The sequence below is a fragment of the Lycorma delicatula genome, chromosome 7 (assembly GCF_047948215.1).
Source record: "Lycorma delicatula isolate Av1 chromosome 7, ASM4794821v1, whole genome shotgun sequence".
NCBI classification, from domain to species: Eukaryota; Metazoa; Arthropoda; class Insecta; order Hemiptera; family Fulgoridae; genus Lycorma; species Lycorma delicatula.
Window position 1 is genome coordinate 109,692,935 of NC_134461.1, and position 12,730 is coordinate 109,705,664.

The following is a 12,730-nucleotide window of genomic DNA, read 5'->3' on the forward strand; positions in this document are numbered from 1 at the left end:
TTTACATTTTTTTAAAGAAAGCATGTTTAATTTTTTTTTTTAATTTATTTGTAATTTTATTAATCTTATTTTGCATATTATATTTATGATATTTTTTTTAATATGCAAATTAAATGGATTTAAAAACACATCCGTTTTTATAGATGAAAGCATAACGTTGTTTTTAATTTAAACACAAGATTTAAATTAACGATGAAATCAAAAGTATGACGTTCATTTATTTATTTATTTATTGTATTTATTTATTTATAAAATAGAAGTATTTAAAGATAAGAATAGTATGCTAGTGTCTCGTTGTCGACCGGGTAGCAATTATCCTACATACTACAATACAACGTATTTATTTATGTGTTTATATATCCATGTGTATAGCATTGTAGCTCGTTATCCCGAAGAAGCAGGGTTTAGTAAAGAAGAGTTACGAGTCACAACAGATATACACGCAGTACCAATAAATCCCACAATGTGCATCAGAAGCCATCTTTTTGATCAGGAATGCTAATAATTCAAAACAAATCTGGTTAAGAGAATGAAAACGTATTTCTTATCCGTGCAGTACAATGTGGTATAAAAGAGGATAGGCACAAACAGTATGTTGCAGTATTATCTATTACAGAAGCACTTTAACCCTATTTGATTTAACTACCTTCGCTAGAACACGCTAACTTGTAATAATAATAATAATAATAATAATAATATCAGTTCTGTATGGAATAGGTGTACGTGCTACAAACCAAGATTAACAGCTATATGACTTTTGTAATAAATTAATAAAGCAAACGTAATACTTGTAGAATCCTATAATAAACATATTTAATTTTATTAATTAATTATAAGGGCAAATTATAAATACTTTTCGTTTTTTTTAATAAAGAATATTTACTATAAATTGAAAGAGGCTTACATATAATATCATGTAACTACTCTTCTAATCGTTAAATTGTTCCATAAAATTCTAAAAAATATTTCATAAATGGTGACCACTATTTAGGGTCAGATATTTTTGAAATAAATTTTGGTTCTGATATGTATTTCATTATATCACATATCATGGTCAACAAAAAAATGGTTACAAATTTTCTTGCTGTTTTTGTTTCGATTTTTCATGACCCATAAAACCTTTCTATTAAAATATTTTTTCAAATTATTAAAACTATATGTATGGATGGGTTTTTAGATTTGTTTCTTATTTGAAAAGAGAAAAATTCTTCAATAATTAGGAAATATTTATATTTTATATAAATGAATAATGGTAATAGAATTTACCGCATATTTTCTACAGAATTATCAATCACAACCATCAAAAAAAAAAAAAAAAATTAATTGTGAAAGTGAATCCAATATGAAATGAAAAAAATTGTGAAGAATACAAACCTCGAAAAACTCTTATAGTGTGAGGAATCCTTCAAAAAAAACGACTGTTTCTCCGAATCCACAAAGAAATCGATAGATATTTTTATTTTAAAAAGGTTCACTCGCCATGGGGCTGTCTCAGTTACAAAATAATAAATAGCAACATAATATTACTGTAAATAGATGTTATCCTTAACGACTGAGTACCTTTTTTCGTGTATTCTCTAAACTAGTTGTTTGTTATATTTTAAACAGTTCTGTTGGGAGTGAATCTTTGTATTTAAAAAAATCTTCTTTTTTTGGATTCGGAAATGGAATTATTTTTTGAGGATATTGTAAGAATTTTTCGGAGATTTTTATTATTCACTTTTTTTTCGATTTTATAATATTTTAGCATAAGAAGAATCACTAATATTTTTACAATAAAATTATTTTTTGGTAGTTGTGATACAACTCTATGGTTTTGCAGAACGATTCCATCTGAGTAAATTAAAAAAAAAAGTTTAAATTACTAAAATCTGTTTAAATACAATATAAGTAACAAATAGCTTATTTATCAACAACCTTATCATTCTTACCGTAGAATATCCCTTATTGTATTTCCAAATTTATTCCAATTTTGTAAGGACACGAAAATAATGAAAATAATCAGGCTACACCACGATTCCAATATGATGATAATAAAAAATGAGATTTGCACGATAATTTTTAGTACTTTAATGAACTTGATTTGCGTACAATTAATTATGAATATATATATAAGTAAAAACATCAGAATACTTTATTTTATTCCTAATGAGTAAGCTGCAATCTATTCAATTACTGAACAGTAAGCAACTTTTCCATAGCCCAATGAAATGAGAATGATAAGTATGACATATAAATGAGATGTAATCTTGTACAGATTTAGGCTGACCATTCCTGAGATGTGTGGTTAATTGAATCCCAACAACCGAAGTACAGGTTAGTTAACTATTTAAGATAAATTAACTTAATAATATTTCTATTAAGATAATTCAGAAGAAAGGTCACTGGATTCATTTTTTATTTAAACATTTTTCATGTTCCTATAATTTTTCATATTTCTTTTTTGTAAATTTTTAATTGAATTATTGTACTTTTTTTTGTAGTCCTAAATAAAGTATTTACATTGTAATTCTAATTCTAAAGGGAGTCCGACAAGGATGTTCCCTATCTCCGTTACTTTTTAATCTTTACATGGAACTAGCTGTTAATGATGTTAAAGAACAATTTAGATTTGGAGTAACAGTACAAGGTGAAAAGATAAAGATGCTACGATTTGCTGATGATATAGTAATTCTACCGAGAGTAAAAAGGATTTAGAAGAAACAATGAACGGCATAGATGAAGTCCTACGTTTACATCAAAAATTAATTTAAATGTCAGGAAAAGATTTTTGAAATTGTATATTTGGAATGTCGCTTTATATGGAAGTGAAACTTGGACGATCGGAGTATCTGAGAAGAAAAGATTAGAAGCTTTTGAAATGTGGTGCTATAGGAGAATGTTAGAAATCAGATGGGTGGATAAAGTGACAAATGAAGAGGTATTGCAGCACATAGATGAAGAAAGAAGCATTTGGAAAAATATAGTTAAAAGAAGAGACAGACTTATAGGCCACATACTAAGGCATCCTGGAATAGTCGCTTTAATATTGGAAGGACAAGTAGAAGGAAAAAATTGTGTAGGCAGGCCACGTTTGGAATATGTAAAACAAATTGTTAGGGATGTAAGATGTACAGGGTATACTGAAATGAAACGACTAGCACTAGATAGGGAATCTTGGAGAGCTAAATCAAACCAGCCAAATGACTGAAGACAAAAAAAAAAATTCTAATTGAGTTTTAGACAATAGAAAAGATAAAACTATGTTTTGTTGGTTAATATGCTGTTACAAAATTGTAGGATACAGGAAGTCATTAAAAAATCATTTCCTACATTCCCACCTAGAGTTTTATCACAAAAATTTGGGCTCTGGCAGCCATGAATAAGGAGAGAGTCTCAATCCGTACATTATGACCGTGGTGAATTGGTACCAAGGAAGATGGGATTCTGGAATGATTGTATCTATTGTTGGTTTTTATTTTGAGAAACTAACATCGTACAAGCGAAACGTTTGTAATCATTTTTTTTTTTAAATAAAGGAAAGACAATTCTAACGATTTAAACTTAAAATCTTAATTTAATTTTTTTTTTTGTACTTTACATCCATTTAAAACCCTTTATTGTTTTATCGATTTGTTGTACGAGATATTTAAATAAATGAAAGGTTTTTTTAATTTTAATAAAGTAATAAGTTTAAACGTTATAAAGTTAAGTTTAAAGTTATAAGTTTATAAGTTTTATATTTGTTAAAAATTTATTAACAAAAACCTTGTAGATAATTCCCTTCATTTGATTTAATCAATTTTGTTACTTTTTTTTTGGGTGATAATAGTTGCTATCCCGTTTAAAAAAAAAACGTGTAAACGTTAAATAACTGATGTAGGTAATTAAATTTTAATAGAATTTGAAAAATGAATAAACGTTGTGTTAGCATAATAATATTAGAAAACTAACTAGATAATATATATATATATATATATATACTAAATATCCATTACAGCAGCTAATTTTCTACGCATTCAGCAAATGAAATAGTATAATTTCAAGTCGTATGGATAATATGATAAGATACCGTAGGGCTTACTTGTTTTTATTTTTTATTCTACACTTATCTGAAATTGCTGTAGGTAATTTGTACATACATACATAACAGACATCTATTTGCATTTAACCATTATTTGTTACTAAAGAATATATTTATTACGTTATTTTTATCGGTACAAGAATAATAAGTAGTATGGCAGTTTTCTGAACATAAATAGGTTTAAATTTGTGTTTTTTTAATGAATTCAGATCTATATAATTTAGTTGATTTTATTTACAACAATTTTCTTTTTAATTTTAAAGAACTATATAACGATAACATAATTGAGTGAAGTAATATATATCATTAATTTATTTTTTAACCTTTATCTTTATCTTTTGATCTTTTATTTTAATATCCACCTTTATATTCATTATTTTTTTTAAATTTTTCGATTTATCTATTTATCTTTCTTATATGGAAAAGTTACAAGCGGTTTGAAAACCTGGATGAAAATAGGTAATTATTTCCAGATGTATTGTTAAATTATTATGTGTGAATTATCATTATATTTTAATAGTCAATATATTAAATTAATGGAAAACAGTACTTGACTTGCGTACATACATTGCTGTTAAATCTTAAACTTAATAATTGGTATGTATTCACTTGAATCATAACCTTATATATGTTTCCCTGTAAGTACCTGCAAATAAGTATTTATAGATTAGGTTATAATTTGCAACAAACTTGTTGTTATACCACCTATAATTATTATTACTCTATGACCTTCATTTAACCTTCATACATATGGGAAATAACATGCAGGATACGTACATTAAGGATATCATTTAAAATCATTGTTTAGTTTAATTTAATAATATGTTGGCTATTGCAGATGCTTATATTTCCGATGTATGTTAACTTATAGTGATTGCTTAGTATGTGTAATACGACGATATACATATATACTTATAATATTAATAAATTTAATCGAAAAACTAGTTCTCATTTTACAACAAAGTTTTAAAATTATGTTTATTTCAAGTATTTTCCACAAACGTTCTTTTAGAGTTCAAACTATTTAATTTTTACTCATTTTCTGAAACTTTCATATAAGTTTATTCTCAGTTATTTGATCTAAAAAAAAAAAAAACAGTTTCTATTACGGTTAGGAATTGTCGTTCTATTACGGTAAGAAATTACTTAAAATTAAAAAAAAAAAATTGGGTATAAATGATACTGTTCTGTTTAAACGTTTTAGCAGTCAATGAAAAAATATTAACAGCTTACATGAAAGAATTGACTTTTCTCGTTTCTAATTAGGCATTTTCAACTGAATTCAGAAATAACAGAGAAGACAACATGAAATAATCGGGATTACAGATTGCACACGATAAGAATATAGTAAATAACATTTAGCATTGTTAGAACTAGAAAATTGTTTTCTATGATAAAAATGATTAAATATTTTGATAAAAAAACACATTTTTAGATGTTTTACAAATATATAAAAAAAGTAATTAGTGATTAAAAAATATTTTTTTAAGTAAAAACGAGCAATATCTATCAATATATCAATTTTTTTGCGTAAAATTAATTACATAATAATTAATATTTTTAAACAATTTACCAAAATTTTTGTAGGTCTTTTGTCATTGGAAACACTGACTATAAAAACACCTCCAAAGGATGACATTTCATTATGTCTCGTAAGATAACAGTAATTAAGAACATGTTTGGCTAAAGAAGATCATGCATGATTACTACTATAATAAAGGAACAGTTCATGCAATACAGATATAAAAGGCTACAGTTCAAAGATTCAAATCCTAGTAAAGGCAGGTAATGTTACACGGATTTGAATACTAGATCGTTGATACCGTTGTTCTTTGGTGGTTGGGTTTCAATTAACCACACATCACAAGAATGTTCGACCTCACACTGTACAAGAATATAGTTCAGTTACATGTCATACTTATCATCCTTACCTCATTGGGGCGGAAGGGAGTAGCTATCGCTCACTAGTTGAACACGTTGCAATGTATAGATTGAGAAAAAAAATGTGTATATATAATTTATTCCGAGGTGCAAAAGGTGTAAATTGTTTATTCTAAATAGGTTAAATATTTACAGGTACAAATTAGGATCAATGTGCTATTTTTGATTGGTCCTATTACATTCAGCAGTTGGAACTGTTGCAATTCCTGCTTGACTTTGCGGAGCTGTAGATCTTGATATATGAACTTGTTACAAACATAACAGAAAATCCGTAAAAATTTCCTTATGATTTTATTTTTGAATTTTTCAAGAACCCCAAAAAAATCGAAATAGCCGTTTAGTTTTACATTTTAAGTAAAAATCTTTGCCTGAGGTTATGGTGCATAATATAGTTTTCCAGTTTACTTCAATGTAGCATTTAATCTGTATTTATTCAATTTATAAAACTTACCTAAACAATTTACAGATTTCACTAAAGCAAAATGTACTCAATTTTCAATCCATTTTGAAGTAGGAGTTTGCAATTATGTAAAAATTTTAGTTTAAAAAAAATAATGCAATTATATTGTTAAAGTTAAATAAATTTGCAGTCAAATATAACTGATATAGTTTTACATTCTTTCCGAGTAACAAATCAATTACAGCGTAAGGGTTATCCTATTGTAAAGTAATTGGCAAAGTTTGTTTGTTCTCTGAGATTTATCTTCTTTCTATGTATATTCTAATCAGTTATTTTTACGAACAATCATGAATACCTATTATACTGTATCGAGTATCCTTTATGTTGGAAAAGAAAATGTTGGCATGCGATAAAAATATCAAAGTTAATAAAGTATACTGCAAATAAACACATAAACAAAATAATATATATATATTTCTCCAACCAGAATTCCATCTACTACCAGGTATCTCTCTCTCTCTGTGTGTGTGTGCGCGCGCATGTGTGTGTGTGGGAAAATGCAATTATTGCTACTGGCTTGTCAAGCCTGCAGATGTAGCTGTAGATGTAGCTGCAGACGTAGTGGAATTTAAGTGAAATGTACATGTATGGAACAGACTCAGGTCAACCACTTCTGAGACGAGTGGTTAACTGAAACCCAATCACCAAAGAACACCGATATCCACAGTCTAGCATTCACGAGGATTCGAACCTTAGAACTTTCGACATCGCAAAATCAGCTGGTTTTGCAATGATGAGTTTAACCACTAGACTAAACCGGCGAGTTACATAAAAAAAATGATATTAAATAAAATTAACATATATATATATATAAATTTATTAATTAATAAAGATATTACATTGAATATTAATTATATTTTCATATTCAACTGAAAGCAGTAATATCTGTGTTGATGTATTCTATCTGTGTTCTTTTATTAAAATTATTGACAAGATGAATACTATCGTAGACTCAAATTGAAACTGCATTGATCATATAAATTAACTACATTCAAAATTTAAAATCATTTTATTAAAAAAAAGTAGTTCTTATTGATAAAAGATTATGATTTTCTTATTTCGGGGAAAAGAGCTGGTTTTCAAATTCAGAAAATATTTGAAATTCACAAATATAATAGGTAGTCTAAATCGCACTGAGCCTTTTGCGCACAAGATAGCGTTAGTGTATTCCAGCAAAAGTCGTGGAAGACCGATTGTAAGCAATCATGATATCGCCAATGATTTAAACATCCATTATTATTATTATTATTTTGAGTTTTTTGACAAATTTACACTTACTTACTTCAACAGTTTTCCTATTTATGATATTCTTCTACTTTAATGTTAGCTGGTTGTATAACATATTCGTTACAGTTTTGCGTTTTATTCTTGACTTCAACTACCGATTAAAAAAAATTATTATAAATATAGTTTAACTATATTTATTTTAAAATAAAATAATAAATTTATACAATATAATATTAAAAATGCATAATTGAAAAAAGAAAAGTGTTAGAGTATTGTTATATTTTTACCTATTCAGCGACAGCTGATCTAATTAACATTAAAACGGTCTCCACATACTCTGAGTGGCCGTAATCACCAAGAGTTCAACAGTAGTAGTAATGTCATGAACCGTATGATGTTATGAGAGTTAATCAATTTCAACCACTTCCAGCTTATTCCTATAACCTTAAACATAACTAACTATTTTGATATCATGCATCAAACATGTTGAAGTTGAAATGAATAAAAATGTAATATTAACTTGAACTTTTTATCGTGAAACTCAAAAAATTAGCCACATAATAAATAAAATAAAAGAGTTAGATTTTGAAAAATTCTTTAGATGACACAATGTATTTGTTAATAATATAAAAATTTACGTAAAAAAATAACGAAAATATGTTCATAAATTATGGTTTTTATACCTCGCTTAACGAACTAAATAATATCGATTTGAGCTGTACATTTTTATTAAAAAAAATTGGGAAACAATAAAAAAGAATATCTCTACAGACGTAAGAGGACAACCAAAAATGACAGTGTGCTCTTAGAAATTGACACACATCCCTCGTAAATATAAAAATTTAGTCAGTGTTCAACGAAGTAAAAAATATTTATAAGTAGCAAGTATATCTGTTTTTTATTAAGTTACTCCTTCCTTTCTTTTTCCTGTTGAGCCTCCGGGAATTACCGTTCAGGTATTACTTCAGAGGATGAATGAGAATGATATGAATGAGTGTAAATGAAGTGTAGTCTTGTACAGTCTCAGTTCAAGCATTCCTTAGATATGTGGTTAATTGAAATCCAACCACCAAAGAACACCTGTATCCACGATCTAGTTTTCAAATCCGTAAAAATAACTGACTTTATTATGACTTGAACGCTGGAACTCTCGACTTCCAAATCAGCTGATTTGGGAAGACGCGTTCACCACTAGACCAACCCGGTAGGTTAAGGTGATCCTTCCTAATCCGGGTCTTGTTTATTGTTGTATAAATTAAATTTCCACTTACCAAAAATGTAAAAAGTATAAATCCTACTACTTTCGAAGCTGTTACTCCATCTTCAGGGATTTTTAAAAAGATATTAATTTAAATTCAAATCAATAATCGTTTTTAAATTAAACTTTTATGTTCATAATAATCGGTCGTCAAAAATAAAATTAATTCGTACGTCAATAAGACAGTAACGTCATATTTGTATGAATTTGCGACTATTATCTTGTTTATCCTTCCGTAACTTTCTTACTCTTTCTACTTTGGTTCCTGTATGAAAAAAAGTGGTCTAATAAACAGATATAATTTTGTAGTGATAAAATTAGAGCATTACTTTTAAGTAGAAATAATTTTTTGTGTTTTATCAGAGAATTTGTGTTAAAAGCCTAACGTAATCATCCCCACCAAATGATTATCGAGATAAAACAGGAGTAACATAATTACGTTGGTTATAAAATTGTTTATGCAATTTACAACTACAATATTTCATATATAAATCATAAGTGTAACACATTTGATTCATTATTATGTAAATTGTACAGTATAATTATTTAATAATTTTGTAATGTAGTTATCAATCATTGAACACCTTATACGGCTTTGTTTATGTATTACAATGCAATTAGTTGTGTAATAAAAGTCATTGAAATAGAATAAATTAATAAATTGAAATGTAAGCTATATTAAAATATAAAATAAAATCTTCAATAATAACCACCCCTATGAAACAGTGCATTCGGAAAATTTGTGTGCACTGGAATTATGGAAGTATAATGACGAAATTTCTAATTATACTTTATACTTTTATTTCATTAATTTAAACAAACGGATTTTAAAATAACAGGAATTAAAAATGACTTCTTCCGACATCAATACAACACACCAACCGTTTCAATTTGTTTTCAACACTTTAACCAGCTTATGTACAAGAATGTCGTTATTGCCGTACCTATGTCGTTATTGCGGTTTTTAGTTTCAATCGCTCGTGGTCTGTTGCGATACACTACTTGTTTCGCTGCCCTCCATAAAAAGCAATCCGGGGAGTCAGATCGGGCAAACCACAAACCCCTCGAAATAATTCGTTTACCAAAGATATTTTGTAAAAACGTCATTGACTAATTGGGGATGCTGTGGCGCCATCTTGGCACCAACCGTGATTGATTCCACTTCTGTTAACTGACTTTTGTTAAAACAGTACAATAACGATCATTATTAACTATATTTTCAAAAAAAGATTGGGCCAACAATTTTTTTACTCTCACCGTCCCAGACTCCAATTCCACTTCAAGTAAAGATTTTTCGTGTAATTCATGAGGGGTTAGTTGTCGACCACAGTCGCGTATTTTGTGATTTATATAATCTTCCAGATGAAACCACGCTTTATCTGTAAAAAAACGTAATATCGAGATATCTACGGAATTTTGGTCAATTAAAGTTTAAACCATTGATAATAACTTAGTCTTTTGGCATGATCTGTAAGTCTCAGTTCTTGAACTCACATTACTTTGTAGGGGAAAAGTTTCAGTTCTTTTCTTACAGCTTTATGTGCGGTAGAAAGTGTTATTTTTTTCTGCTGTGCTAACCTAGCATTGACTTTATGATGAGCTTGTTGGCCGAAATTTTTCGATAAGAGTTCGATCTGCATTACGATGAGGAACAGAAGTATTAGGAAACTTTTCAGAAAACTTATGCTCACTAAATCAGTATACTTGTTACCTTTACCAATGCCATGTTCAACGAAAAAATGCGTTCATTTACCGAAAAAAACCATCACGTTTTTCGCAACTATTGATTCCGATTAACGAAACGAAACGAAGCACGTTCAATCAGGATTTAACAACTTTATTACTGAGCAACGCCCACTGAACCCCACGGAAACTAATCTAACGCCGAAAGACGAGAATGTACCACATAACTCTAAAGCATACTGCACAGCGACTTTTCGAACGCACTGTTGTATTATGTATTACTTCAGCTAATAAATTCGCTTTATTATTACTCTTATCTGTATGCTAGCAACATTTTATGCCGTAATGCATTATCTTTTGTTTTTAAAATTTCTCAAAATTATGGTTATGGAAGAGTAAAGAGCGTTTCGTAAAAAATATGCATTTTTAGACTGGCGGACTTAGCAATTTTAGCTATATTTTAATTGTAATTCATCAATACTTACAGTGAAAGCGTAAACTTCCTAATAAAATCCTTTTATAATGGGCTAGTGCATACTTATAAGCAAATAATTAATAATTTTATAACTGGACACTACCACGTATGGGAATTTGCAATGCTATTACAGTGCAATAAACAAAACGGATTGAATATTTTAAAATTACCTTTTTTTTTTATTAACTTTTTTCTTTACAACTAGTTCGTATACCGTTAACTGGGAATAGATTTGTGCTTTTTTTATTTTCCTATCTAGCACTATAGCAAAACTATAGTTGTAGAAGGGAAAGTATTTTAACCGGTCCAATTTCAGCATACGCGGTTTTATTTAATGTTTGACCTAAAGAATCCCAAACACCCAAAAACCGGATGGAAATTTTCCGGATGATCATATGTACGTGTGTATGTTTGATGTCGCACTCTGAATCACCTTATATCTCCAGTGGCACTCAACCGAATTTGACAAAATTTGGTCAGATTACTTCTATATATGGGGCATTAATGTCACACTAAATTTTCAACACAAAAGATCAACAGGGTGAGGCTGTAGAGCAAGGAAATCCACAGTATCTCGAGATTTCGCTTAATTAAGGTCGTAATTTTCTTGGGCACATTTTAAAAAAAAATAATAATATTTGCAAAACCGCATTCCCACCATAAAAAATGCTCTAACTAGACTAGTAGTTAAGTGGGTATACTGTATCAATAGTACCTCCTTGAGAGGGTCGCTAGCGTAGAACTGATGTACTGTTACTGTAATCGTCTGCTATGTTGTAACGCCACAGAAGAGCAGCAGAATTAAATAAACGAATAATATTTAAAGTGTAAAAAATTATTTAAAGTGGCCGCTAGTAACACCACACCCGCGCGAGTGAAATACTGTATACGTGCACGCTTTAGTTAAAATCATTGAATTAAACAAAAAAAATTATATTTAAATAAAATTATAAATTAAGTTGTCTGTGAAGGCCGTGTATCAGAAAAAACCGCGTGACGGGAAAGTCCTACAACTGTGTTGTCAATTTTTTTACATTATAAGATATATCACCAACAACATAATAATTAAATTTGAGCTTACGGATATAACAATGAAAATCTGTACTTTAGTCTAATTTACTTAAATCTATATCAAAAAATGGGTGTAAAAGTCATATTTGTCTGAATTTTATATATATAAAAAAAATAAAAAATAAAAAATACAAGTAACTTATTTTAATAAATCCTTTCATAGTGAGGTATTGTGGAAAAAATTAATGTATATTTCATGTAAAACAGGTTTTATTCTAACGGTATGTTAAGTCATTATATCAAATCGTATTCAAGTATTTTATTTCGTTAGCTATATTTAAATTGACTAGTTATATATCTTGTTTATTGTAAAAAGATCTGTTAAAAAGTTTATACTTTCAAGCAATGTATTTTTTACATAATACAACTTGATTTATTTTTATGCTCTCAATTAATTTTTGTTATTAACATAGTTTTGGTGATAAAGACCTTGATTCATGAGTGAAGAAGAAATTATCAGATAAAGCAATAGCTTTTATCTGTATGACATTTTTCTTGTTAAAAGTAATCTAATTATTCATTATTGGACTGACTTATAAATAAATCGTTGAC